Genomic DNA, 24,203 nt, shown 5'->3' on the forward strand with positions numbered 1-24,203 from the left:
TCAAATTATTCTAACGAAAAAGAATCTACATCATTGTGTATTGTTTTTCCACAATGAAGGTATATGGATTGTCTTGACTTGGAAAATTATGTATAAAATTTGAATTGTCACCATTCATGACTTATTTTTCTCTTTGACCATATTAATGAGTTGGATAAACGCACAAGGAAACACCCCCAATTCATAGAACCTTCACATTATCAATGAAAGGACTATAACAAAAATACATAAATCATTTTTGTTCCATTTACCTATCATTGTGCCATTTTCTTTTCATAATGAGTCTACCAATTGATATGAATACCCCCAATTTTTTGATAGTAAAATTTAACAATTTCTTAGCAGATGGATGGATAGATTCATGTTTCTGGTTTAATTTTTGATATTGAAATAAGAGTCAGACTTAGATATTTAATTAGCCTAATATACTTGATACACTTCTATCAAATCAAATCAAGACAAATGGCTTTTAATTTGTTAATAATATTAATAAAAAACCTTATTGTAAAATAAATAATTGATAAAAGATTCACATGTCTTGATTTAATTGGAATCAAGTACCTTAAATATATAAAAATAAGTATATAAGTCTTTTTTTCTTAAATCGAAATAGATATGAGGTTGGTCATCAATGTATTTTAAAGATAAATTCAAATGTAATAAAAAATATAAGAGAGTTGTCAACTTGGTCTATAACGCTTAATCTATACCTAGATAACTATTAATTAATGATAATTAATTGATGAATGTGACAAGGATATTTAATTATTTAATCAAGAGAGGGTAGTTAATTGAACATGCTAACAAAACATATTTTCAAGAATTTTTTTTCCCAAAGTATTTTAAGAATATTATTAATTAATAATTCTGGCATTTCGCCCCCTTCAGTCAATTTGTTTTATTTTCATAATACATAATGACAATAAGCTTTATCTTTTTATTGCTCATAGGTATACTCTTATTAGAGACAATTTTGTTTAAGGCATGATTGGATACTAAATATAAGCACATCTCCTAATAGGGAACTGAATCTCGATTCACTACATTATGAGCGACTAGCTTCTTCTACTAGACCTAACTACCAATGGCTTTTCTAAGTTTTATTTATTTTAGATTATTTGTTAATTACCTGATTTTTTTCACAAATCATAAAATAATTTAATTTTGGCCAATTTGTATGTAAAATATTTTAACATTCATCTTACCTCATCAATAATAATATAAAATATAAATGTGAATTCTTTTAATAAAAATTGACAAGGATTATTTTATTTTCAGAAAGGACTACCTTGTTGTGCCCCTTTCTCCATGCTAGTAACGAAAATGTGATATAAGATTCTTTGTCCTTGGCCACAACATCAATAAGCATAATTTATAGGAAATTTCCTCACTTATATAACCTCAATACATTTAGTTTTCATTTAAAATGACAATATAATATATATAAAACTATGAATTGAAAAATGATTTTGATGTAGAAGTATTTCATTTTTAATTTACTTTTGGCTAATTTTTTACGCAACGACACATATTTTCTTCTCCTTATAAAAAATTAAAATTTATAATAATTGTTAGTGAATGTGGAGCATATTCAAATCCTAACAAAAAATCACATCATTGTTTCATTTGTTCAACACTAGGTATATAAGCTGCATTTTTTTTTCATTTTAATTTTGTAAAAGATATATGAGTTATCTTAAAGAAGAAAGTTACGAACAAAAGATAGATTTCCATATGCCCCCACCAACTATTAATGGCGACCTTTATTTCACTGACAAGAAAACACTCCAATTCAAAGAACCTCCACATTATGAATGAAATGACTAAAATTAATACGCATAAATTATTTATATTCCATTGACCTATCATTGTGCCATTTTCTTTATGCAATGAGTATACTAATTGATATGGATATACTTGGACAGACAGATAACCACCATTGATAATTTTTTAAAAGTAAAATTAAACAAATACTTAATAGTTGGTTGGATTCATATATATTTTCAAAATAGAAGTTAAATCTTTGTAATTGAAACAAAATAGATATGAGATCAGATTAGTCATCAATTTATTTTAAAGATAAATTGAAATATAATAACGAATAAGACATAATAATATAGTGTGGATCTCAACTTTGATTAAATTTAGAAAGGTTAATAAAGTGAAAATTTACCGATAAAAATTTTTGCAAGGAGCTACTGACATTCTTAACTCAAGTATGGTGCAATTTTATCCATGAATCCAAAATAAAAAAAGTGCAAAAATCCCCAATTTGATTGCAACATAAGCTAAACTTCTGTTAAGTAAGGATTATAGGTTCCATCTATTATGCCACGTGTAAAATTTGTTAGAGGAAAAAATATTCACAATGTATTATACAATGCAATTTTGCCCGTATATAAAACCTAAAAATGGTACAAATATTCCAAATTAAACCATTTTGCTTGAGCTTAAAACATAACCCCAAATTAGATTATTTCAGTTGGGCTTAATTATATAAGGAAAAATTATGTATAGGTCCCATGGAGTATATTTATTTATAAATAAGTTTTGCAAAATTTAAAAACTACAGTTAGGTCACTTGGAGCCTAAATGTAATTTAAAATTAGAGTACAGAGAAAACAATGCCCCTATTAAAAATATATTACCTCAATCAAATTATTTACAACTATTTCATCAATAATTTAAAACTATCACTTTATTTTTTATAACTATAACTTCAACCTTCTACATCAAATATTCAAACCTTTTAACTATTGGATATTTGAGGTTTTAGATTCAAAAATTTGAAGTGAAAGTTGTAAATTAGTGATAAAGTAGTTATAAACAATTAGCATTAAACTTTATTAGTAATGCATAATCGGTTTAACTATTAGATATGTAAAGTTACAGTTATAAAAAAGTTGAAGTAATAATTGTAAATTACTAATAAAGTGGTTGTGAATAATTAGTGTTAAACTATTTCATAATGGATAATCGATTTAGCTATTAGATATGTGAAGTTACTGTTGTAAAAAGTTGAAGTAAAAGTAGTAAATTAGTGATGAAGTAGCTGTAAATCATTTTATTGATGTAATGTATTTTCAACATGGGCATTATTGTCTTTTGATTCCAATTTTAAATTACACTCAGGTCCCAAGGGACCTGATTGTGGTTCTAAATTTTGCTTGACTTATTGCAAATTATTGATGGTTACATATTTTTTAATTTCGACATATCTGGCCCATAGTTTTGATCAGTTTCATATTTTCAGTACTTGATTAGAATTGAAAAGCACTAAATACAATGTTTTGTGCTAAAACATTCATCAGTCAATTATATCAACCACTAGCTTTCTTGATAGATAATAATGCATTTTGAAATATTCCATGTTGCTTTCCTGACAGATGGAAAATGACCTAAAATAAATAACACTATTACTAAATTGCCCTCATCCTTATCACGCCCTCTCACTCTTTCACTTCCTCTCACTCTAAAACTAGAAAATTATTATAATATTTTTTAGATAATGATTAAATAAATTTTCATTCCTTTGGCTGAAAAAGTAAATTGTTTATTCATCTAATAAAACTTTCAAACAATAGAATATTCTATTTCATTCCACTCTGTCCCACTCCACTCTATTCCTTTTCTTTAATTTTCTGGCTTTACCTTTTAACTTGAGAAAGCATTTGCATAAATAATAAGGTGACTGATGATCTTCCTTTAATTAATAAGAGTATAATTGAAATATTGAGAAATCTTTTAACAAATATAGCAACAAAATAATAACTTTCCCTAAAATACGTGAAAAATATCCCAAATACCTTATCAATAGGATTGGAGGGAGTACTATGAATGTTCTAATTTTAATGAAGACTATATTATCGACTATGGTGCCACTTTCATTACGTCATGCATTTCTAAGCTGACTTGATCACCTAGAAATAAGTAAGTATGAATAAAAAAGATGGATTCTTTATAATAATTAAAAAAATGTTAGAAAACACAAACTGGGCAATTTTCTTTTTTCAGACCAAAGAATCTCCTTGGCTGTCTCTTTTTTCGTAGCATAAATATTTGAGTTTACACTTGACTAGTAAAAACATGAACTAGAGTAAAAAGATGAATTGTAACATGATATAGTTTTATCTCCATGACTACAATAATACAAGACACCGTTGATATACATTCTCTGAACACCATTGTTGTGAATAAAATAACATAGAAAATATGATAATAACGATTAGAACCATTTTTGCCCTAAATTATTTGTGTAGAATCATATGGTATTTTAAACTTCTTTTGCAGGGCAATGTCCCCCTTTGATATTTGAAGACAATATAATGTTGCCTCTACCATTAATAGATATTAATTTTGACCAATAGTTGATTCAAAAACAATAAAAATCTCAAAAATTATACAAAAAGAATTAAACAATTATAAATAAATATCCTATAAAAAATTAGTATAAAATACATCTTTAAATTACAAATATGTTTTGAGACTTAATTGCTTATACGATGAGGTTGTACGAAAACAAATATTTCATGAATTTTTGAAACAATGTAATTATTAGTTTCAACCTATCAAACGCCCACTAGAATTTTTTTTCTGATTTAGATAAAGCAATATTTTTATTTAATAGCTTTCGTTTTATTTTTCTAGTACTTAATTTACTTGTTGTACTTTCTCTACTTTATTATATTGTTTTTTTATAAAGTTGTTATACATAGATTAAAAATATAATAAATATGTAAAAATATGACATACTTTATTAAATTTGCCCCTCATTTAAAAATTTTACTATAAAAATAAATTAGCTAAATTGTTGAATTAAATGATGTAAGATAGAAAATATTATTAAATATTTTTTGAAATTCTAACAAGACTTATAATATTCCCCAGATATTTTATCAAATACTTTTCATAATAAAACAGAATAAGTACTACTTAGTATCATTTTATAGGATTTTATGATAACAAAAATTACACTATTGAGGGTTTATAATTGAGGAAATTCTCTCGACATTTTACATGATGAGACTAAAGAAAAAGAATATCATCTCATCTTTATAGTCAGATTCATATGTTTTCATATTTAAGTCAATTTATATATCTTGTGACATAGGGGAAGGGGCACAATTAATATATAATATAGGGTCTTTCTCAAAAATAAAATAGTCCTTGTCATATTTAAATAATTCATATCAATGATTGTATTTTATTAGTGTGATAAAATTAACATTAATTATTTCACATGAAAGTTAACCAAAATTAGATAATTATGTGACTTGAGAAATATGTTTTTGGGTAACAAAAATAGCAATGAAACTTAATAAAAAGACAATAAAGATAATTTGGGACGGAAGGTTGAAGTGACACCACAATCGACAGTGTCATCAGTGGCTCTAGTGACTGATGGAGAGAAAGTTATGAGAGGAATTTTGATTTCTGGGACCAGTTAATTTGGTCCACTGAGATTTTTCGTAGGCATTTTAATAAGGCAAATTAAAAGGGATTTAATGTAGAGAAATTGAAGGGATCTAAAAAAAGTATAAAACCAAGAAATCAGCAGGACTTTAATGGGAAAGAAATTAGCTAGGCAGAAAACATGTGATATAATGGAAAAAGTTGGAAAAATTCTTGTATGAATTTGGTGCACCATATTTTTCACAGTCTGTCCACTAAAAACATGCTATATCGTGTGGTTGCAAATATAAATTCTTTCTGTCATTGATGATGATCACAACAAAAAATAAGACTTTAGCGGTGACCTAGCGGTGACAAAAATTCGCCGGCATAATGATCGCTGCTACAAAGTTTTAGTGGCGACAAAAATAGTTGCTGCTAAAAGTTAGAAAGTTGCCACCAAAACTTTAGAGTTATGTCACCGCTAATGGTAAAAACTTTTGGCAGTGACACTTTGTTGCCACCAAAAGTTAAGTAGAAAAAATTTATCTGCTTTTGGCGGCGAAGATTGTTGCCACTAAAGGCCAAGGCATAAAACTATATTACTTTTGGCGGCAACAAATATCCAATATTTTAACTCTTTTGTGGCAATTTATGGTCGCTGCTAAAAGTTGTTTGTAGAAAAAAATATTCTTTTAATTTATAATTTTATACTTAACTCCTTGTATTCAACATAATATATGGCAATGATAATATTAAAATTCAACAACCAATAATATAATAACACAATACCGACATAGAACTAGAATTACAATACAAGAATTTGTAATAACAACAATCCAATTCAATACTAAAATACAAAAGCAATCCAACAATGTATGAGAGGGAAAACAATACAACAACTAAACTAATCTTGTAGCTAAACTATTGAAACTATTACCACCACTTCATGCATCATTCATTGGAGTTGAACCTGGAGTTGGAGCTAGTGCCTAAGACTGTCCCTAGAAAAAAACAAATTGAATTATAATTTATCTTATGAATAATTAATCAATTTCTAAATAATATAAATATAAGTAATATAAAATTAATAATTACTTGCTGAAATGAAGCCATGATGGCAGCCACTTCATCTCGAATCCTTTGAGAAAAATTTTGTTCCATCTGCTCACACTCTTGTTGATGTTTCTCACGCTCTTGTTGAAGTCTCCTCTCAAAATCTACTTTCATTTGTTGTTGTATTTTTTCCATCTCAAAAGATTGAGATTGAGCCCTTTTTTTCGCAGGATGCACTCCGTAACCTTTACCTCTGACATACCCTGACCTTTCATCAAGAACTTGGCTTAAAATCTCATCTGAGGTCAGTTGGCAATCACTATTTGAATCTTGTTGCTGTACTAGGTCCTTGAGTCGAGCTTGTAAATAAATCAAAGTTAATTAACAAAATAATATATATAATAAGTTAGAGTTGAATGATACAAGAACATGCATACATGAATCTGCTCTGAATGCGGATCTGCCCACTCAAAATGTCCATCTGCAGTCTTCCTTGCATGCTTTATTTCCCACATCTAATCAGGTAGTGGCAAATCTCCAATAACATGATCTCTCTACGAAAAGAAAAACATGAATGGAAAAATAAATAGAGATATAAAGATATTAAAATTAAGAACTTACCAATCTATCTTCAAGCTCTACAAATCATCGAGGTCCATAGGTATGTTTTGTCACTTGCTTTCCTTTATTTGTTTTGTTTCTTGCACTTATTGCCTATGATAAAATTTTAAATTGATTAATATTGCACTTTACTTATGAATATTATAACTTTACAACAATATAAAATCATACCTTAAATTCATCAAAGCCAAAATGTTGTACAAGCCAAGCCCACTTAGTAGGACTAATGGATGGAGGTATTTTACCTAACCTCTCTTCATCAGCAGTATATTTTTTATAATAATCTCTGTGTAACTTACTCTTCCAATCCCTAGCTTGTTTCTTCATTGTCTCAAATATAGTAGACTCAAATTACTCTTTCTTTAACTCATCCTATGGTTGATATTTTTGCTAAAGCAAACATAAACATATAAACTTATTAGAAATTTAATAAGAAAAGATATAGTAAATTTATATATATTTGGTGAAAATAATACCATAACTTTCAACAACAACTCATCCCAACACTTTTCAATAGCAACATCAGGGTTGCCTAAGGATTGTTAGTAAGAAATTATGGTCCTAACAACATAACCACAATGTAATGCAAAACCCCTTGCATGTTCTCCTAATGCTCTATCTACGTTGTCTACAAGTCTCAAATTCAGTTTAACACCATGCTTTGTCTGAAGGTCAAGTTTAGTTGCCTTATAAATACCTCTACCCTTCTTTTGGGAGCTATTAGAAGCTATATTTCAAATAAAAGGAAAGAAATGATTAGATGCAACACATTATGAAAACTAGTTGATTTGTATTATTTAAAGTTGAAGAAAACTTACCTGTGCTACTCATCTGTGTAGCGGGGGAGGTTGCATCTTGTTCAAGTAATGGTTCTTATAAATCTAGTTGAGGGGCTTGAAATATGTTATTATCTTGTTCAATGGGTGAAAGTTGTGGAGCACTACTAGTAGGCCTTCCTCTTCCTCTTCCAAGAGTAAGACCTCTACCACCCTGACCTCTTCCTCTACCTCTACCTCTGCGCATTGAAGACATATCATACAAGAATACAAGTAGTAAAGTTAATAAAGCAAAATTAATAGCATTAAAACATTTTGATTAAGTAAGAAGTAATATATAGTATTAAAATACATCTATTTTGGTCTTCTATGTCACTTTCACTTGTATCGGTTTTTTGTGATTCGATCTCCTGTAATTCATTCTCTTTACTCTCACTTTCAGTGTCTGTGCTACTTTCATTAAGTAACTCCTCTTCCTTACTATCTTTGTTCACTAGTGATTGTGATTGTGTACTAGTGTCATCAATGAATCCTAAATCCTTGGTGGTGTAATTGTTTATTTATGATGGTTCACCCTATTCAACAAGAGTTTCTAATGGCACATCATCTCTAACAAAGTCAATGAACAGCTCAAGTTGTATTGAACTTTCAGTAAACATATTCAAGTCAACCACCAACTGCTGATAAGCCTCTTCATTAATCATAACATTGTTATCAATTACACCAATATCATTATCAAATGGCATATTGAATAAGTCACTATAGATTGGTTTTGATAATAACAAGCCAACTAGAATCGACAATGTCTTCCACATAGCAAACTTGCTTTGCTTGAGATGCTAAAATGAATGGTTTATCTGTCTGTAATGAATATCAAGTGTTCACACTTGTGAATCCATGCTTTCAACCTTATATCCCCTACCAACATGACTTACATTCAACCAATGACACTTAAACAAGTACACTTTTCTACTCCCTATGTAAGACAACTCATAAACATGCTCTAACACACCATAATATTCCTTTTCAAAGTTAGTATCATCACCTAAAGCCATCACTCCACTGTTTTGAGTTTTTTTCCCCATTGCATGATCTTGTGTGTGACATCAAAATCCATTGACCATAAACATAGAGTACTGATTCACCACTCTTATTAGACCAAGTGATAAACTTTTAAATTCTTCACTAGCATGACCTTGTGCACACATTTGTGTCATGCGCTCACGAAACCAATCACAAAACTCTTTGTGTTTTCCATCCTTGGTCATCGAACCTTGTGCTTAAAGCTCTGCATACCCCCTACAAGTTTTACTAGTAGTTAGTAATAAAAAAAGCTTTTCACACAAGTCTTGACAAAAAAATTATAATCATATAAGGTTAACTTACTCAAGATATGGTCAAACTTCTTCACAATTTTGTAACACATACATTGTTGTTTGTTCAGACTTTTCATAGGAAAAGTAATTGATTCTAACTGTCCTCTTGGTTGACTACTTTTAAATATTGAGAAGTCAAAATTATTCTTAGACATATCATCATTCCTATGGGTCATGTTGAATTTAGTTGGAAAATCTTTCAAGTATCGTGAGTAAAATATGAGGCTTTCATCTACTAAATAACCTTCAGTAATAGAACCTTCAGGTCGAGCCTTATTGCAAACATATGATTTGAGTGTTCGCAAATACCTACAAGCAAACGTAACCTTTTAAGTAGTTCTATTGGTAAATTTAGATGTAACTAATTGTAAACATATTGAAACATTACCTTTCAATTGGATACATCCATCAATATTGAATAGGTCCACCAAGTTTTGCTTCTCCTGCCAAGTACATTAGCAAGTGAACTATAATATCAAAGAATGCAGGTGGGAACACAGTCTCCAACTTACATAATGTTAATGCTATTTGATTTTGAAGCTTGTCAAGTTCATCAAGAGTCAAACACTTTGAACAAAGATTCTTAAAAATTGTCCCAACTCTATAATTGGTTCATACACTTCTCCTTTTAATAAACCTCATATTGCAATTGGAAATATTTCTTGCAATAATAACACATGATGATCATGGCATTTCAAACCAAACAATTTTTGTTCATGAATGTTTACACACCTTGATATATTTGATGCAAAAGCATCAGAAACCTTTAAGTTAGCCAACAAGTTGTAAAGCTTTTGTTTATTTTAAAGGGACAATTCATAAGGAGCTTTAGGTATTGAAACACTCTCACCATCTTCAATTGGATGCAAGTGACTCCAGATGACTAAATCCACCAAATCCTATCTACTTTTCAATGTATCTTTTGTCTTCCTAACTATACCCATCACCATGGACACAATATTATCAGAAACATTTCTTTTTATATGCATAACATCAAGATTATGCCATATCAATAAATTTTTCCAATAAGGTAGATGGAAAAAATGCTTTTTTTTTCTCCAATTGTAAGCATTAGTAAGGGAGTCACACTTTTATTTGTTACCTTTCCCAAGTCTCACATTACCCAAACTTTATAGTTGGTTAAGTGCCTCATCTCCAATTAAAAGAATAGGTACAACCCTATGTTCTTCTTTACCATCAAAAGCTCTCTTATTTCGGCGCCATGAGTGATTAGGTGGAAGAAATTGCCTATGGCCCATGTAACACAATTTATTCCTCAAGGAAATTGAATGTGTATCTTTATGGCAACATGGACATGCAAGCTTACCTTTAGTTGACCAACATGAAAGATTTCCATATGCAGAAAAATCATTTATCATCCACAAGGTTGCTACATGCATAGTAAAGTTTGATTGAGAGTGTGCATCATATGTTTGTGCACCAACTTCCCTCAAATGTTTCAACTCTTCAATCATTGGTTGCATGTAAACATCTATTTCATCACTAGGGCACTTTGGACTAGGAATGAGGAGTGTCATCATAAAATATGGACTTTTCATGTAAAGCCATGGCAGTAAATTATAAGGTACAAGAACAATAGGCCATATACTATGATTGGACCTCATATTTCTAAAGGGTTGAAACCCATCACTTGCCAAACCTAGTCAAACATTCCTTGGATTAGTAGAGAAGCTAGGATATTATTGGTCTAAGGACTTCCAAGCAAGAGAGTCTGCAGGATGTCTTAACACATCATCCTCTATGCATTTTTCTTTGTGCCATCTCATTTCAAAAGCTGTGTCTTTTGCCATGTAAAATCTTTGCAACTTAGGCGTTATTGGAAAATAATGCAATACTTTTTGTGGAACTTTCTTTCTCCCATGTTTGTCCAACTTCCATCTAGGCATATTGCACTTGGGGCATAATTCTTCATTTTCATGTTCACGCCAATACAATATGCAATCATTACCACATGCATCAATTTTTTCATAATCCAACCGTAAATGGCGAATAACCTTCTTAGCTTCATAAAAAGAGTTAGGTATTAAAGCCCTTTTTAGAAGAGCATATCTCAATAAATCCAACAAAGTATCCATAGGTTGCTCCAATGATTAAGGCACTTCAACTGAAGCAACTTCGCTATGAAATATAATTTTGAGATCTTGTCACAATTTGGATAAAGTTCAGTCTATGCATCTTTCAATAAGTTATAAAATCTTCTAGCATGATCATTAGGCTCTTCACTCTCATTTGTTCTTATGCCCATATCACTCATGCTAGAAACTCCATATGCATCACATATCATCTCTACAAGGTTTTCCTCCTCGCTAGTGTCATCTTCCACCACAATGTTAGAAGTCCCACATTCCCTCTAAACTCTTCTTTCCCCATGCATATCCCTCACCTTATAACTATCTAAAAACCTTGTCTTTAAAAGATCAAATCTTATGTCATTTCGTGCTTTAAATAGAGAGTTCCGACACCTCTTGCAAGGGCAACGTATTAAGTCTTTTACTCCACTTTGGCTAAATACCCATTGCAAGAAACTATCCATTCCTGTTATATACTTGATATTTCCTCTATCCTTAACATCCATCCAACTTTTATCCATTTTATTCCCTGCATGTATATAAGATAAAATGGATAAACCAAATACAAGAACATATTGGTAAGCTAAAATGATAGGAATTTCACATTGAATTTCATATAACCACTATGCATTAACCATTTAAGATGGCAAGGAGGAGAAATAAAAATCAAGATAAATAAATAAATGTTCACTAACTCAAAGACAAGACAAGGCTGTGAAACACTAACTTGGTGAGTTTTTTAAGAAAATGATCTCAAAGATTATACCTGAATTTAAAAAAATCATGCAAAAAAGAGTGAGAGCAGCGTCAAGACCTTGCTTTCTTTCACGTTTCAATTTTTAAACTAAGCAGAACAAGAAAAGCAAAAAATAAGCTCCGGTCTTTGTCTCTTCCAACCAACAGAAATTTCAAATTGACTAGGATCTTTGTTTTTTTATCATATAAATGAATTTAATTAATGTGTCTTTATATTCTATCTCATATAACTCAATTTAATATTATTTCCTAACTTGAAAATTTTAATGTTTTTTATATTTGTTTCAAATTCCATTCAGTACAAAATCTCAGCGGACGGTTTTATAAATTTGACAGGAGCAAGAGTACATATTTTGAGAATAGGTTGGCAGAAAAGCAAGCAAGAAGTAGGTTGGTAGCTAAGCAAGTGGGAATATATAATATTTATTAAGAAAAAAGGAAGGGGCTGGGACGAATAATGTCAAAGAGGAAAAGGATTGAAATGTCATCCACTAATCATTTCTTGTTTGATTATCTTTATACTTCGTTCCTTCCCTTTTCCAATTCCTATATAATTTTATAATTTTACCAGGCTTTTTCTATATTTAATTGAGCTTGCATGTGAAATTTTTAGAATGATCTGTCCAATATAATGATAGGGAAAAGGGAGGGGGGAATTGGGGAGGATGGAGAGGGGATTGCATGTTGACCAGCGTGGAAATAGGGAGGGAGGGTACAGTTGGAGAAGGGCTGATTCAAGAGACAGTTGAGAGGAGAAGCAGGAAAAAGACATAACTGAACAATAAATAAAAGACAAAGCCCATCTCAATGATAAACCAGTAACAACATAAAACTTCACAAAAACATCATTTGGTGAGCGAGAATGTACCTTCACAAAATCTAGAACCCAATAAGTCTGTTATTTATTTTCCAACAATTGCTCTTTCAACTTCTTCACTCTAACAAACCTAACATGAATACAAATAAGTATCAACACTAAGTGGACAAACCAAAATTATCATCGAAAATAAAGAAAATTTGCTAAGTCTGTTAACTAATAGGAATAGTTTATGAGCTGTACACATATTCATCATTTTTAAAGCTATTTATGTGGTTCAATTTACTAATTACAGCATGTGCAATGCATATAGTTAGTCATACTTATAACGCACAAGAAAAAGAGGTTTAAATTCCTGGACAAGAATAGCATGTAATGTTTAAAATACTGAAAGTTGACAGGATTTTTGAATTACTTGACAGTATTTTGATTTGCTATAGAGTTTCCACACAGGACATTTCTTTTATTGTGGCAAACGAGTTAAAAAGAATGTATAATTGATATATTGATGCAAGTGATGCTTAAACTTGTCAACATCCATGACCCTTAGCACTTTGATTTGTGGAAATTAATATACATGCCAACATGTCCATTAATATGGGAAACTGCAATGTAAATCATAGCTGGAAATGTAATCCACATCTTTTTTAATTATTCTAGAATTTAGGGGTTTAAGGTATTAACAAACTCCTTAATAAAGGTATATTCTTTATGTTCTGCAGCATCAATAACAAGGGATATAACCGAACAGAGGGAGCATGAAGAGGACTGCTATGGCTGTATGTTAATGTGCAAAACTTAAAAGTAAATGCATATAATGTGGGCCACAGCATATGGACCACACCCAAATTCCACATCATAGCTTTCCCTTTGCACAAGAGAGTGGAATAACAATCTACTACATTGAAAACTTAAATCACGTGCTAACAGGGGAAAAGACAAATGATCCTAAGGAATGTACTTTTGTTTTATGACTCTTAAATTTGTGGTGGGAATTGGATAAATGGTCCCACTATTGAGGTAAGTCTTCCTCAAGACTTTATGTTCAGTATTCTTCTAAAGATTCAGAAACAAGGGAGCAGAGGAAGCGAAACTCACCTTCACTTGCGGAGCAAAGACAGAGACGCAGAACAGCACCGGTGATGGCGAACAGCGAACTACAATGAGGGCCAGCGATGAATTGTAATGTGCGATGAACACCGAGGGGTTGGAGATTCAAAGAGGTTGAACCTAGCTTCAAAGTGCCCTAGCCATTTTCTCTTGTGCGCACCAGAGGTTTAGAGGGAATTGGGGATAAATTTAGGAAATTTAGAATGAGGAGGGATATTTTGATTTTTTTTTTTTGGAGCAAAAGTGATATTTTGAATTTTAGATTCATCAGTTCTTCAGTTTTGCAATACACCAACATAAATTTAACATCCTATTTTTTATTATAATATTTTTATATTAAAATATTATTTATTTTTTATATTATTTATATTTTTGTTATATTTATTTGTTCAGAAATTAAGAACCCATTTGTTTAACATTAAAAAATATATTATTTTTAGATAATTTAAAAATTTTATAAAAATATTTATTTTGTAGTGATTTTATAAAAAGTAGATATTATTTTGTGTTTGGTTACAATAATAAAAGAGTTATTATTAATTAGTTACTTTTAAATTTTATAATATCTTCTTTGATTTCTTTTATAAAAATGATTCAATTTTTAATTATTTAAAATTTTATAATATTTTTTTGTATCTCTTCATTTTAAAACATTCTCCCCAATCTACTGTATTATATTATTTTCAAAAGCTATTCAAAATAATTTCTTGAAATAATTAAAAATGTACTTTCTTTATTCTAATTATTTTAAAAAAATTTAAACAAATATTATAAAAAATCAAAAAATAAGTTTTTTTTTCATAAAACAAGAAGAAACAAATGGGCCTAAAAGATGATAAAAAATAAATTGATGAAAAATTAAAATACCAACAAATATATTTCTTAATATATATTTTTAATTCCATCAAAAATAGAATATTTTTTATTTCATATAATTACACTAATTTATACTTTATTTCAATGTGTGTGTGTTTATCTATTATATGATATATTGACGTTTTGAAAATATTAGTATACTATTAAACTACCTACCAACCCATTTAACTTCTTTTCCTTTTCTTTGTAAAAAATCAATTTACAACCACATCAGAGGTAAATAAAACATGAATAGTACAACACAAAGAGGGTCAAATGCAATTTAGAAGTTTAGATTGATTTCTTTTTTCCACTTGTTTGACTGAGTGGTATTAAATGGGCTAACCCTAACCCATGATTAGGAGTTTTAATTTTATTTTAATTTTGAATAGTCCAGCCTAACTTATTTTTCATTTCAACTAACATGGTTCGATTTCACTTATATCCTACTAATAATGCTTTACTCGACACTATGTTCAACTATTACAAGCATTCAAATGGATAAAGAGGAGGAGAGAGCAATAAAAAGTGTGTGTACATATTAATCTACTCAAGTCTCAAGCTATTAGTTGAGGTAGATTTGCCAGAGGAAGATTTCCTACATGTGAGAGAGACTAGTGACAACTGAAAAGGTAAGTTATAAGAGAGAGAGAGAGAGATATTTAAGTTTTGTATGCAAGTAATTACAAGAGAGAATTTCAATAAGACCCCTTAACCATGCTCATTTAAATTTAAAGCCCTTAAATTTCTTAAATTATATTGCAGTTCAGGGATACTGATTTGATATTAAATTTTCATAGAAAGTAACAACATTTTTCCTCATTTAAATTAATATCAAAACTTTCCTACCTTGTTCATTATCCTACCTCACTTGTTAATTTATTTGTAGAATGTTGTTAATTACCCTACTTGTTTTCATTTCAGGTATTTAAATTATCTTAACACAACTTATTGATTCTCTGAAATTAATTTAAATGAAGGGCAATTTTGACATTTTTCTCAGTTATATCCCTAGATTGTAGTGAAATTTAAAAAAAATTAGGAGCTTTTAATTTAAATAAGTATGGTCAAGGAATTTTTATTAAAATTCTCCCAAATTACAATCCCCATTCTTCACTTGCAATAATAGTAAACTACAAAAATTAAAGAAGTATTGATCGAAGATAAAAAAATAAAATTTTATTAATATTAAATATATATATATTTATGTTTTATTATGCCAAATAAATGGTTAACTTAAATGCCAATATATATATATTTATATTTTATTAATAAACATAAATTTATTTTAAAAATTTATTCATTTAACTTAAAAATAAGAAAAAACTTTTGGTGGCAACAAAAGTCGTCGCCAAAGGCATACTTTTCTTTGGCCACGACAACTTCGCCACCAAAAGTTATGTCTTGCCTACAAGTTATCGTTGTCTGTTGGTAGCAACTAATTGTTGCCACTATAGGTATATTTTGGTGGTGAGTATTATATGTCGCCGCTAAAAAGTATATTTTGACAGCAACATTTAAATGTCACAACCCAATATCATACTTTTAGCGGCGACTTTTCTAGTCGTCACCAAAGATCATAACTAAAAACTAATTTTTTTGTAGTGGATGGAGAGAAAAAAAACAACAAAAGAAATTCCAAAAATAAAGTTATTAAAAACAATCACACATAAGATTTTATTTGATTGAATTATTGATAACATGTCATGTTTTTATTAGATAGAATATGGATGATGTGGTGCATTGGGTCCATGCAAGAATTTTTCAAAAAGGTGTATGTTACAACCTCATACTGAGGGTGTGGTCAGCACAGAATATGAGATAAACTCACATTTCACAAGCCTTAATTAATCAAAAAAAAATTATTCAAGATAATGATATATATAATTTATGTCTTTAAAATTTACAAAGGTTTAACCATTATGTGAAAATTTTGGCAGAGCCTCTCCTATCATTAAGACATCCCAAAATTTCTACAATAATAAAACTTATCAGCTAAAGTAGAAAGGAGCTTATCTTCACACCAGCATATTACATATCAACAAAATAAAACTAAGATTTAACTACAGTATATGTGGAGCGCTAAGTTAATATTTCATAATACAAAATATATTTACATCACAAGTAACTAACGCATGCTTCCATGGTTCTAAAAATAATTGTGTCCATCAGTGATCAACAAGAAGTGCAGGGTCAATTTCAATATCTGAGACCAAAAAAAAAAATTTCAATGAATAGTGTCCCAACTTACGGTTGAAGAAAATAATAGAAAGAAAATCAATGAATCAATTATAAATTTACTAAAATAATCAATTGAAATTAAGATAAATTATGAATACAAAAATGCAAATAAAAATTATTAAAATTCTAGATTTCCTTTTTTTTTTTTTTGCAGGACTTAATCAAAATGATTAATAAGCGTGGACATATAGTATATAAGGATAAATAACGAACAGACATGGATATACAGTCCATGAGGGTAAATAACTATCAAGCGTGGACACACAATTTATGAGGGTAAGTCACCGACAAGTGCAGCTTAAAGCCATAAAATAATTAAGCGTGGCTAAAAGCCACGAAACAAGCACAGGCACAAAGTCAACAAAAAAATGTGAGTATGATACTCATGAATATCCATCCCTCCATTCTATGTGTATTAGCCTATGCATGGAGCTAGCACTTCCTTCAACACCCTACTAATTAGGTATACCATTATGTACCAAATGCTAGCGGAATTGCTATTAGCATCTAGCATTTTATACTTAGTCCCCCTAATTAAATCAAACGTGCATGGAGTTGAAACATTCATTTAAAACCATTTCTATCAAAAATATAATATTCAACTATCAAATTTTCTTTCCAATTTTTCTCCATGCACGAATCACCGTATTAACTATTGTCATATAAATTATAAAATTTAAATGATTAAAATGCTTAGAATCAATAATTGGTAAATAGTGTATTAGATCCAAATATTCATTAACAATAACATAATTCTTAATGAAAATAAAGTGAATCCTATAAGGAACCTATTAATATAAAAGTAAGGTAAGTAACAAGAATTGTATAAATCATAAAAATAGATTTAACAGGAATGTTTATGCAATTTATAAAGGAATACTATAAAAATTTAAATAAATAAATAAAATTATAAACATTTTGCAAAAAATTATTTGGGACACTACCCACTCACTTGAGAGTTTTTCAATAATTCTAAGACTTGCTTCACTTTAACTTCTCACTTAATTCCAAGGGTGTCATTAATTTTCCTAACAAGTCAATCAAAATTAATCATTTATTTATTCTTTTCTTGATATAAATAAATAAGTGCTTAATACGCTAACCATCAACAATTAACAAGGTCCTTTTTATCCTAATAAATTCTTTGCTTCCTTTAATTTCACTTGTCAATTACTTTCCTCAAAAAATTACTGACATTTAAATTAATTCCAAATAACATCACATCTATACATACACATTCAAAAATTTTCTTATCAAATTATTAATTTAACAATAACCCAATAAGAGAAATCCCATCTCGTTTATGCCTTCTTTAATATGCTTAACAAAACATTACAAACTACAAAACCTCTTTGCTTAAGTTCCCTTTCCAAAAGTTATCTCGTAACAATAATTTAAACAATTTAAACTTCCCAACATCCACTAAAGAATATAATTGTCTTCTAATAATTTTTTAATTAACAGAAAAATATTCCCCACATATGTCAAAACTCACATTTAAACATTTTATTGAATACCTCGGAGGCATTAATTCTTAAACTAATATCAATCTTCTTCCTATTCAATTCCATTCCTTCAACCCAAATCAATTATAAACTTAAAGAAAACCAAATCAGTCATGCTTTTCAACAAAATTCCCCATCACAAATCAATTTGAGTTCAAAGCAAATCAATCCTATATCAATTTTCTTCCTCTTACAGTAACTAAAGTAATCAATTGAAATTACCTACCAAGGAAGTGCACTATAACATAAATCTCAGCTGGATTGGATCCCCACCTCTATATATTCACGCACAACAATTGAACAAGGAAGGAAACTCACAATTGTTGCCTCCCACTATTCAAGCATGCACTTGAACTTAGAGGGAAAATCAATTTCAACAACAACCCATTCACAAACGCGCACAAATCTGCTACAAGAAGATGAGGGAGATGGTGTTCAACTCACCAGGAAAACCAATGGAGAAGTGAAGGAAGAGGCTAAAGCTGCCACACCCACTTCAAAAAATGATGATGCGGATCAGGGGAGAGAAAAGCAAGCTGACACAATCTCACAGCTGCTCAAATAGAGGGGGAGGAAGGAATCTGCGACACACCCATGGACGTCGACAATGGACAGACGAGCTGAACAACCACTCAGAAGAGTGAGCGATTGGCAATTCGAAACAGGGGATAGGAAGCATTTGCAAGCTGGACCTCTAATAATGGTGGATGGTGTTCTAACACACACCCATACTAACGATGACAGCAAGGATGAATGCCGAAAGAACAGAGGGAGAGAAGTGGCGATCTCTGTGGGCCCTAGAACTTTCGAAAATGCCAGAGGAGAAGGGAAAAATGAGGCTGTGCGTGCGTCTGACCGAGAGAGAGGAATAAAAATCTGAACTTTAGTTAATTGTGAATAACTTTGGTAATTTTCGCACAATTTTAAAGTAAATAAAATTAATCCATTACTCAAAATAATTCAAACTCTGGACCTTCAAGTGAGCTATTAGCATAAGTTTCACTAATTCATCGCTCTCTATTTGTTATACAACTAATTTAAATAAAATATAAATGGGAAATTTTTTTTATTAATTTAAAATTTAAGATCATTGCAGTTTAAAAGGGAGTGATTATGGGAAGAAGGCTTCAAAACAGCACATGTTTGGGAAGGAGTTGACTAAAGGAAGTGATTTAAGAAAAAGGCCAAGATGGAAAGAGAATATTTATTTTAGACCCGAAATGAATAATAAAGGGTTATAGGCTTTACTAGTCAGCCCATGGTGCGAATAATTCTTTTTTGGTTTTGAACTTGGAGGTCTCAAATTTTCTGGATAATCAAACGATCAATATTGAAGAGGGCCCAAGTTACTATGATGGTGGTATGGACATTGAGAATGGGTCGAATGGGTATGGACTTGCATACTGACAGTGTTAACTTACAAGAACTAGAAGGTATGAGTAGTGATACACTTATGGATAGAGAAACTAATTCTTATTTGAAGGGCAAACACTCCTTCATAATATGGTTTCCTTGTGAATTACATGCATGTTTGATTTTCCGTTAATCAAAAGTTAGTTTGTAAAAAATTCACTTGACAAAAGTTAATTTAGTGAAAACAAGTTATAACAAAATTTGTGTTTAAATATATTTTTTCAAAAGTCAATTTTTCAAACTAAAAGTTATTTGAATTATGATAGTCATATATGCTTTTGAATGTACAATTACTACAAAAGATATTGATTTATGATGGTCTATAATTTTTATCATACAAATTGTAATATATTTCAAATATTTAAAAAATGTGATAAAGGTTTTAAATAACATAAAATTTGATATGTAAAATAATAAAAAATATAAAGTTTGATATATTAAAAATTATATCATTCACAGTTTAATATACATTAATATTGAGAATCATAGTTTAAATTTTCATACAAAAATCATAGATTAAATATTTGAACTAGATAAAAATAATGTACTGACTATTAAATTTCTAGCATATAATCAACTATTTTAGATGACCAAAATAAAAAACCTCTATTATTGTATCATTTTTTTCCAAGATAAGAGAATGTACTAGAGCTGACTTGACAATAAAAAATATGTGGAGACTAACTAATAAAATTGTGTACTTAATTATTTTTAACATAAAAAATAAGAAGAATGACAGTTAAAATTCTTGTAAAAAATCAATATAAAATAATGATATTCAAATTATAAAAATGGAAATTGAAGTTATAAATTTCCATGAAGTTGCACACAAATTCTTGTTTTACACATTGGTTTTCTTTTGACAAGGTCAACGAAGGACTTGTTTCATTTCACTGTTGCCAGGAATTTAATGTCATGTATTGTGTCTATAATGTTGAGTAGGCCATGTGCCAATGTAGTACGTTGAAATTACCACTCGCAGCTTACTATATTTACAGGCCTCAATGCTTTTCTATTAGACTAGTTCAACATACGTGCATTGCTGGAATTACCTAATTGCCACTAGCTTTTTTTTTTGGGGGGTGTATAGTTTCATTAACAAAGATAAATCCTTTTTTCTTAATTTTGAAAATTTACATAGAGGATGAAAAAAATATAAGGCCCATTCATACATTCTTTGCCTATTCTACGGTGTCAATAAATTGTGAAAAGACATGACAACATATAAATACACAAAATTTCAACAATAGTAGTTATTGATTATTATTTTCAATTTTATCATCATTATTATTTCTAAGTACAAAGATGTTTCAAATAATAGATTTCTTTCAACTAAATTGTTACATTTGTAGTTACGATTAGAATCTCCAACCATTTCTTTAAGTGGTGAAAGCCCCACACAGCTCATGTTAACTTTAATTGGTATTATTATTATTATTATTGATAAAATGGCCATTTCGAGATCAGCAAGGGTGATCCAACTAATAAGAAATTAGTCCATCTTCAATTAGAGTGTAAGTTAAATACTACTTGTCAATATGAAGAGTTTGTTAAAATGTAATCTATAAGTATCTATAAGTATATTTGTAACCATTGTTCGAAACATAAAACATGCTTTAAAATTGGGGAACTTCTATGATCCAGTTTACTTAAGCTTATTGGACTCAACTATATTTGGATTGTTTAATGCTCAATTAGAGTAATTTGGTTGAATTTAAATGGTTAATTTCTATATACAAGTTTAGTAAAGTATATGTGTGATTTTTTGCACTTATAGGTAATGTGGTGCTAAGCTTGAGATGTACAAGAGAAGAATTTGGCAGAAGTAAGATGTTCAATTTCATCATTATTAGTTTAAAAGAACAAGCGTACATAGTGATTTGAGTCATTAAATTAGAATCCTAAAGTACCTAAGCTAGATTTTGTTAAAATAAATGATGGTTGTGGCATTTTATTAAGTTTTAAGGAGGTACAAAAAGAGGAGAAATGAGCTACTTGCCAATTTTCCACTAGACTACCAATATCTCTTGTCATATTTATTCCAAAATTATAAAAATCACATCAAAATATGTTACTAATTAATTTTGTTAATTTAATTTTTTCTAGAGTCACTACATTCCTCCCCACTTTAGAAATTCAGCCCTCCTATTTTATATGTGTAAATGATATGCTACAATATCATGACAATAATCACTGTCCAAACTGTAAATTTTACAATAATACAGGAGTGGTAAGTTGTGACGTATTATCCCAATCTTAGATCCTTCAAATAGATACTCATCACTGCCACATAATATCCATTGACTTAACTTTTATAATTTCTTAGTTGGATAGACCATTTTAAGCGCTGAGCCATCTGAACATACTTTGGAAAATTACACATCCGCTTAATTTAGAAATCAAGCCCAAAATTTAGCATGTACATTTAAGGACAAATGGAACCCAAATAAAAGTACCTCTTTTTGTAGCCTTTAAATACAAGGTTCTTTGCATAAAATCTTAAACAAGCAATATTTTCAACTAACACAAATTATAAATATGTGTAATAACCTAACATGTAAATCTCTCCTATAATAAAATTTTGCATGCCTTAATTAATTAACCCTCTTTTTAAATAATACTTCATGGTCTTTAATTTAGAATGACCAAGTCAGTTTGTACAACAAACAACAGGAATCATTCCCATTAAGCCTAACATCACATTCTTATCATATAAATAAATTGAAATATGTTATATATAACTCACGGCTAAAAACTATCTTAAGAATTTTCCCCCAACAAAAGCACATGGCTAATAGTTGCTTTGCGAGCATAAAGCCAACACAATCATATTTATGTAAGTCACAAAATTAACTGCTATCACACATGAAACATTATGATCCTAAAGCCATTTTTCTTCTTTTTTGGTTCAAACACCCTAACCCGCCACAACTTCAATCTTCTAATCTTTGGCATATACCATCATAATCATGTAATAATCATTTTGCCACATGAAATGAAATCCATGTGTTTATGATATAGCAAGAACAATATTTTCGACTAACTTATAAATCAAACCTATCAACCACATCTTTAAGCTCAAACTAAACTTAAGAATCGAAGTGTTATCTAGAGCAAAATAAAGAGCTCAAAAGATCAAATTCTTAAACTAAATCATAATTTACAAATATAAGGTTTTGCACATAAATTTAACATGCAAAAATAATTTCCAACTGAGCAACTCTTCAAGTTGAAACCTAAACTCTTATGCACAACCAGATTACTAAAAATCTTCTCAGGACAAGACTATTAAATAGTCACTTTTCAAGTTCAACCAAAGCATAACATATGCAACAACCAAACTGAAGCTTTTCACTGGCAAATCATGGTATATCAACCCTCTTTAAAGTCTGAATCACCAAAACCATGTGCAAAGAGCCAAGCTGCTGTAACTAATTTGGCATTAGAGTTTATGGCCATATGGTCTAGTTAAAAGTTTATAACCAAATTAATGTATGTAATACTAGTTTCAAATTAGACTTTAAATATATATATAAATATATAAAGTGAACAATTGAAATTTCTAAAATTTCTTAAAATTCTGGGGTGTGACAGATTAAACATAAATACTTTAGAGAGAAAAAATAAAATTAAAAATTCATATAAAATATTTTCGTTGGAAAAAAGATACTTCCTTCAGACCACAATAAAGGGTGTTTTTTTAGAAGCCCTACTTGATTCAAAATATAGAGCATTGGATGGGTTATACATATATATATATATATATATCTTTCTAATTATACCCTTACTTTATTATTTTTTTTACTGCAATAATTAATGAAAATGTTTTGAAAAAGTCAAATGTTATATTTATTCCACTCAATGGTACAATTGGAAAGATATAAAAAATTTTAGAAAATCAAGATTTTAACCAATCTTTTTAAGAAACATAAATTGGTTAACAATGACTTATATTGTAATTCAAAGAGAGTAAATGAATATGACAATCTCTGTCAATTAACTGCGCTGCTTCATCTTTGATTCTTGGTTTCGAAAGTCCCATGATGGGGTTGGGAGGTTGATTAAGTGGGATCCGTAACTATCATTTTCCCATTTTAATCATTCCTTAAACAAGAAGAAGGGGGAACCAATAAAATTGTTGATAGAAAAGTTATAATTTCTGTAAGTTATCATTCAAAACTCAAAGCTTTCATGGA

General features: G+C 29.7%; 2 long non-coding RNA genes across 2 annotated transcripts; both read right to left on the reverse strand.

The window, feature by feature from the left end:
• Window positions 1-6,309: 6,309 nt before the first annotated feature.
• LOC129294943 (uncharacterized) lies at window positions 6,310-6,980 on the reverse strand. Its single transcript, XR_008589468.1, has 3 exons — window positions 6,885-6,980; window positions 6,490-6,806; window positions 6,310-6,395 (listed from the first exon to the last, which is right to left on the reverse strand). It is a non-coding gene; the product is annotated as an uncharacterized LOC129294943 (long non-coding RNA).
• Window positions 6,981-7,672: 692 nt separating this feature from the next.
• Window positions 7,673-14,106, reverse strand: LOC129294944 (uncharacterized). The gene is made up of 3 exons (XR_008589469.1): window positions 13,982-14,106; window positions 12,935-13,013; window positions 7,673-8,083 (listed from the first exon to the last, which is right to left on the reverse strand). It is a non-coding gene; the product is annotated as an uncharacterized LOC129294944 (long non-coding RNA).
• Between the last annotated feature and the right edge of the window lie 10,097 nt (window positions 14,107-24,203).

The sequence above is a fragment of the Prosopis cineraria genome, unplaced genomic scaffold, assembly GCF_029017545.1.
Source record: "Prosopis cineraria cultivar Desert tree isolate PC_DT_omini unplaced genomic scaffold, ASM2901754v1 PC24, whole genome shotgun sequence".
Taxonomy (NCBI): Eukaryota; Viridiplantae; Streptophyta; class Magnoliopsida; order Fabales; family Fabaceae; genus Prosopis; species Prosopis cineraria.